This window comes from Gobio gobio (assembly GCF_949357685.1).
Source record: "Gobio gobio genome assembly, chromosome: 3".
In the NCBI taxonomy this organism is placed as follows: domain Eukaryota; kingdom Metazoa; phylum Chordata; class Actinopteri; order Cypriniformes; family Gobionidae; genus Gobio; species Gobio gobio.
Window position 1 is genome coordinate 70,972,883 of NC_137099.1, and position 7,500 is coordinate 70,980,382.

At 48.7% G+C, this 7,500-nt stretch overlaps 1 protein-coding gene across 1 annotated transcript in view; it reads left to right on the forward strand.

The window, feature by feature from the left end:
- The window catches only part of cdc37 (cell division cycle 37 homolog), a 22,740-nt gene that overhangs the window by 6,315 nt on the left and 8,925 nt on the right, over positions 1–7,500 (forward strand). The gene's annotated exons all lie outside the window — the stretch shown is intronic.

Below are 7,500 nucleotides of genomic sequence, written 5' to 3' on the forward strand. Positions count from 1 at the left end.
AACATTTAATTTTAAAATCTTTCTGTAGGCCTGTACATTATTATTTAATGCACAAATGAGTGGGGTCAAGTTAAACATTTTAGTTTGAATTTTATTTTATACTGTGCATTGTTGCAATGTGCTAAATAAATATTGGCATAACTTGTAATTGATTTATTCTTTGAAACTTTAATATTAATTTATGCAATTACAATGCCTTGATTTTAGTAAAGTTAGTAAACAGTCATAACCATAAATGCAATACTAATAATTGGCGTAATTTATTTCGGTGTTTCGGTTTTCGGTTTTCGGCCTTGGTTTCCTCTTTTTCGGTTTTCGGTTTCGGCCAAGAATTTTCATTTCGGTGCATCCCTAGTTTTAACGGTGCGATCAGACATTATGGAGTGTATCCCTCACACACACACACACACACACACACACACACACACACACACACACACAGAGAGTGAGTCTCTCTTCATTCATCAGGAGAGGGACTGGAGCTCACTGAGATCAACCTGCCACTGAATTCTAAACCGAAAGTAAAATGTCCGCATGTCGTAATGTAATAGCCACACACACGTGCTTCAGGCAACGCATATCTTGATTATCTTCAATGCATTACCAAAGTTAACTAGGGCTGTCAAAATTGCTAAAAAATGACGTTCGAATATTCCCTCTAAAAAAAGCACGAATATTCGAACTATTCCAACATCTGGTTGCGCATTTTATCAATGACGCGCATTACGTCAATAACAGGACAAATGAATACAAAGAGACACAACTACTTATATAGGTGTTCTATTTAAGTTTAAACATATTTGACAACGTATAACCTACACAAAAACAAGTAAATCAACTAATGGCTAAAGACTGCAGACCTCACTCTCACTCTCTCTCTCTCTCTCTCTCTCTCTCTCTCTCGCCCTCACCCTCTCTGCGCATAACGGTTTAAATGAACACACACACATTTTGAGGCTGATCAAGAGTTTTGTGCAAGCAATTTAAGGTCGCGACTCTTGTCCAAAATATAGCAGGCTTCATTCAGTGATTGAAACAAATATTAATATAAGTTTTACAGCATATTATTGAACGCTCCGAGCGAGCTGTGCTGTGGTAAACATGGAACTTTTCCTTGACATGAAACGGTAAATAATCAAACCAGTGGAAGCAGTGCATTTATCCTTTATTCATGCAATATCTCTTCAGGCAGTACCTCGGTTCCATTGCTGGACAGAACTCCTGAAGCCGCCTCATCCACGACACTGATCGCTCTCATGTCCTTACAAATCAACTAAATTAATTTCTCCGTTATGGCCTCTGCCTTTTTTTTTTAATCTTATTTCCTATTTTTATCTTTTACTTGATTTATTTATAATTCTACTTATGTTAATACTTTTTATTCTAATTTTATTCTATTTCTATTTAATTTCTTGTAACTGTTATTTGCACTGTCCATGGAGCGGACCTGTTTACATTTCACTGCCAGTTGTATATTGTGTATATAACTGTGTATGTGACAAATAAAACTCTTGAAATCTTGAATCTTGAAATCTTGTCGTGTTGCAGACAGAGAGCTTGTGGCGCGCGATGCAAAGTAAAGGGTGGTCCAGTTTGCACATACAAATTAGTTGCTTATATTTACAAAACGAGCCTACAAAAGCATAAAAAAGCCCGTTTAATAAAGAAAAGTTCACGAAACTAAGTGAAAACTCACTAAAGTGTTTAGTGAAATTAGGAAACATTTAGATATCATAAATTGAGTTGTGTAAGTTAACGTTACATTTCTACATACATTTTGTTCTCATGTCACAAGTAATATCAAGGTTTATTTTGATCTTTTTTTCATGATTCTTTTGTAGTGTGGTTTTCGGTGAAGTGTACTAAAATAAATATCGTCACCTGTGTACATTAGCCCACTTCTTCTCCACGCTTTTCCTGATAGTTTATAGAACAATTACTCCGAGTCGCCCTCTGTCGTTTCAAAGAAAAGCCCAACAGCGAGCGCGTCAAGTATAAACACCTCGTCCGTTTGTGGAGGAGCGCGCGCAGTCAGCGGAGGGTCGCGCTGCGGAGACAGGCCACAGTACACAAGGCTTCAGGCGCGCTAGCGCCCACTCGCAAAGCAGACAGCCACGCCTCTACTACCGTGGGTGTTTTTTTAACACATTTTTTTATGTATTCGAATATTAATTTTCACCTTCAAAATTCGTTTTTTAAAAACTATTCGAATATATATTCGAATTTAGAATATTCGTTGACAGCCCTAAAGTTAACCCACCACACAGAATATGAATAATATCAACAACTTTAGCAGTCAGTCCTAGCGCTGCCAAGATACAGCACAATAACACACTCTAATTATCGTTATCGAGAAAATCCCAGAAAATATCGAGAGATCCTTTTTTGTCAATATCGCGCACACACACACACACACACACACACACACACACACTCCGGGACAGTCGACTGACATCTCAGTTTTCACCAGGGCCTAAAACTTTGCGTAGGATTTGCGTCAGAAGTGGCGTACGGATGAAACATGGGACGTGCCTACGCACAGAAATATTCGGATTTATAAAACCGTGCGCACACACATCCTACGTAGTTTTCCCTTAATAAATCACAATCAATTCTAAATGTAGCGCAGCTTTTGCGGCTTCATGTCACGCCCATAGTTGCCCATAAATAGTCCGTGAAACGCCCACAAGTGGGCATTACTGATGGAGGGCACAGTGTGGGCATTACTGATGGAGGGCACAGTGTAGGCATTACTGATGGAGGGCACAGTGGGCATTACTGATGGAGGGCACAGTGTGGGCATTACTGATGGAGGGCACAGTGTGGGCATTACTGATGGAGGGCACAGTGTGGGCATTACTGATGGAGGGCACAGTGTGGGCATTACTGATGGAGGGCACAGTGTGGGCATTACTGATGGAGGGCACAGTGTGGGCATTACTGATGGAGGGCACAGTGTGGGCATTACTGATGGAGGGCACAGTGGGCATTACTGATGGAGGGCACAGTGTGGGCATTACTGATGGAGGGCACAGTGTGGGCATTACTGATGGAGGGCACAGTGTGGGCATTACTGATGGAGGGCACAGTGGGCATTACTGATGGAGGGCACAGTGTGGGCATTACTGATGGAGGGCACAGTGTGGGCATTACTGATGGAGGGCACAGTGGGCATTACTGATGGAGGGCACAGTGTGGGCATTACTGATGGAGGGCACAGTGGGCATTACTGATGGAGGGCACAGTGGGCATTACTGATGGAGGGCACAGTGTGGGCATTACTGATGGAGGGCACAGTGTGGGCATTACTGATGGAGGGCACAGTGTGGGCATTACTGATGCCAAAAAGACACTTGAGTGGCCAAAGGTTGCAGACGCTGTAAATGCTGTAGCCTCACAACCTCAGACCATCAGCGAAATAAAAAAGAAATGGTCGGACATCAAAGTCGAGGCACAAAAGTGTCTAGCGCTCCATCTCCAGAGTGTGTCCTCGTTTATCGGCAGGTCTTCTCGCTGTCTGAAGATGAGTTCACTCTGAATCCTTCCATTCGCCACATCTTCTAGAGCTCAAGATCAGCCATCGGCGTCATTACACACTGAGATGGGCATTTCATTTCCATCCATTAACTGCATCTGACAAGCTACAGATGTCGGTTATAATCTACGTGGAAATGGGAAATAATTCAGTGCAAATGTAATTTCTTGCAGTTTTTTGAATGGTTCAGACATATGTCATACGTTATTTTATCAAAAATAAAACTAAAGGCATATCAATGAATACCATGATTCTGTAGCTGATGAAGAAATTACTATGAAAACAACTTTCCCCAGTGGACAATTAATACATCTATCTGTCTATCTGTCTGTCTGTCTGTCTATCTATCTATCTATCTATCTATCTATCTATCTGTCTGTCTGTCTATCTATCTATCTATCTATCTATCTATCTATCTATCTATCTATCTATCTATCTATCTATCTATCTATCTATCTATCTATCTATCTATCTATCTATCTATCTATCTATCTATCTATCTATCTATCTATCTATCTATCTATCTATCTATCTATCTATCTATCTATCTATCTATCTATCTATCTATCTATCTATCTATCTATCTATCTATCTATCTATCTATCTATCTATCTATCTATCTATCTATCTATCTATCTATCTATCTATTTCGTTCTGATTACCATATTATTTATGAGGTTGAATTGCATAACATGCCAATATTATTGCAGAACATATTTCACTTTTCTTTTTGCAAGTATGTGTTAATTTGCATTTCTGTTGTAATTTTGGTTTGATTTAGTTTGTTTTATTGCAGATTGATCTAACGGGTGTTCGTGTAGGCTGTTAATTGTAAGACTTGCTTTGTGAATCTTCATGTTATTTATGAGAGGCAGTATAGCCATTTCTTTTACACAACGGTCTACAGTTTCACACACTCTCTCGTGTTTCTTCATCTGCCGACGGTGTGGCCATTTCTCATTTCACCCGTTTCTGTGCGTACGCCTGGGTCAGAGCTTGCGTGAAGGACCGCACATTTTCCCGTCAAGTTTGCTTTTTATAAATACCAATTATTGCGCAGAGAGCGGAGTACGCCTTCTTTTGCACCCACTTCCCCCTCTTCCTCCACTTCCCCCTCTTCCCCCTCTTCCTCCACTTCCTCCACTTCCTCCACTTCCCCCTCTTCCTCCACTTCCCCCTCTTCTCCCACTTGCTCCACTTGCTCCAGCACCCCCTCTTCCTCCACTTCCCCCTCTTCCCCCTCTTCTTCCACTTGCTCCAGCACCCCCTCTTCCTCCACTTCCCCCACTTGCTCCAGCACCCCCTCTTCCTCCACTTCCCCCTCTTCCTCCACTTCCCCCTCTTCCTCCACTTGCTCCAGCACCCCCTCTTCCTCCACTTCCCCCTCTTCCCCCTCTTCCCCCTCTTCCTCCACTTCCTCCACTTCCCCCTCTTCCTCCACTTCCCCCTCTTCTCCCACTTGCTCCACTTGCTCCAGCACCCCCTCTTCCTCCACTTCCCCCTCTTCCCCCTCTTCTTCCACTTGCTCCAGCACCCCCTCTTCCTCCACTTCCCCCACTTGCTCCAGCACCCCCTCTTCCTCCACTTCCCCCTCTTCCTCCACTTCCCCCTCTTCCTCCACTTGCTCCAGCACCCCCTCTTCCTCCACTTCCCCCACTTGCTCCAGCACCCCCTCTTCCTCCACTTCCCCCTCTTCCTCCACTTCCCCCTCTTCCTCCACTTCCCCCTCTTCTCCCACTTGCTCCACTTGCTCCAGCACCCCCTCTTCCTCCACTTCCCCCTCTTCTTCCACTTGCTCCAGCACCCCCTCTTCCTCCACTTCCCCCTCTTCCTCCACTTGCTCCAGCACCCCCTCTTCCTCCACTTCCCCCTCTTCCTCCACTTCCTCCACTTGCTCCAGCACCCCCTCTTCCTCCACTTCCCCCTCTTCCTCCACTTGCTCTAGCACCCCCTCTTCCTCCACTTCCCCCTCATCCCTCACTTGCTCCAGCACCCCCTCTTCCTCCACTTCCCCCTCTTCCTCCACTTGCTCCAGCACCCCCTCTTCCTCCACTTGCTCCAGTACCCCTTCTTCCTCCAGCACCCCCTCTTCCTCCACTTCTCCCAGCACCGCCTTTTCCCCCACTTGCTCCAGCACCCCCTCTTCCTCCACTTCCCCCTCTTCCTCCACTTGCTCCAGCACCCCCTCTTCCTCCACTTCCCCCTCATCCCTCACTTGCTCCAGCACCCCCTCTTCCTCCACTTCCCCCTCATCCCTCACTTGCTCCAGCACCCCCTCTTCCTCCACTTCCCCCTCTTCCTCCACTTGCTCCAGGACCCCCTCTTCCTCCAGCACCCCCTCTTCCTCCACTTCTCCCAGCACCGCCTCTTCCCCCACTTGCTCCAGCACCCCCTCTTCCTCCACTTCCCCCTCTTCCTCCACTTGCTCCAGCACCCCCTCTTCCTCCACTTGCTCCAGCACCCCCTCTTCCTCCACTTGCTCCAGCACCCCCTCTTCCTCCACTTCCTCCACTTGCTCCAGCACCCCCTCTTCCTCCACTTCCCCCATTTCCTCCACTTGCTCCAGCACCCCCTCTTCCTCCACTTCCCCCTCATCCTCCACTTGCTCCAGCACCTCTTCCTCCACTTCCCCCTCTTCCTCCACTTGCTCCAGCACCCCCTCTTTCCCCACTTCCCCCTCTTCCTCCACTTCCCCCACTTCCCCCTCATCCTCCACTTGCTCCAACACCCCCTCTTCCTCCACTTGCTCCAACACCCCCTCTTCCTCCACTTCCCCCTCTTCCTCCTCATCCTCCACTTGCTCCAGCACCTCTTCCTCCACTTCCCCCTCTTCCTCCACTTGCTCCAGAACCCCCTCTTCCTCCACTTGCTCCAGCACCCCCTCTTCCTCCACTTCCCCCTCATCCCCCACTTGCTCCAGCACCCCCTCTTCCTCCACTTCCCCCTCATCCCCCACTTGCTCCAGCACCCCCTCTTCCTCCACTTCCCCCACTTCCCCCACTTACTCCAGCACCCCTCTCTTCCTCCACTTCCCCCTCTTCCTCCACTTCCCCCTCTTCCTCCACTTCCCCCTCTTCCTCCACTTCCCCCACTTACTCCAGCACCCCTCTCTTCCTCCACTTCCCCCTCTTCCTCCACTTCCCCCTCATCCCCCACTTGCTCCAGCACCCCCTCTTCCTCCACTTCCCCCACTTCCTCCAGCACCCCCTCTTCCTCCACTTCCCCCACTTGCTCCAGCACCCCCTCTTCCTCCCTCTTCCTCCACTTCCCCCTCTTCCTCCACTTCCCCCTCTTCCTCCGCTTCCCCCACTTGCTCCAGCACCCCCTCTTCCTCCACTTCCCCCTCTTCCTCTACTTCCCCCTCTTCCTCCGCTTCCCCCACTTGCTCCAGCACCCCCTCTTCCCCCGCTTGCTCCAGCACCCCATCTTCCTCCACTTCCTCCGCTTCCCCCACTTGCTCCAGCACCCCCTCTTCCCCCACTTGCTCCAGCACCCCCTCTTCCCCCTCTTTCTAGACTTCCCCCTCTTCCTCCACTTCCTCCAGCACCCCCTCTTCCTCCACTTCCCCCACTTGCTCCAGCACCCCCTCTTCCTCCACTTCCCCCACTTGCTCCAGCACCCCCTCTTCCTCCACTTCCCCCAGCACCCCCTCTTCCTCCACTTCCCCCACTTGCTCCAGCACCCCCTCTTCCTCCACTTCCCCCACTTGCTCCAGCACCCCCTCTTCCTCCACTTCCCCCACTTGCTCCAGCACCCCCTCTTCCTCCACTTCCCCCAGCACCCCCTCTTCCTCCACTTCCCCCACTTGCTCCAGCACCCCCCTCTTCCTCCACTTCCCCCACTTGCTCCAGCACCCCCCTCTTCCTCCACTTCCCCCAGCACCCCCTCTTCCTCCACTTCCCCCACTTGCTCCAGCACCCCCTCTTCCTCCACTTCCCCCAGCACCCCCTCTTCCTCCACTTCCC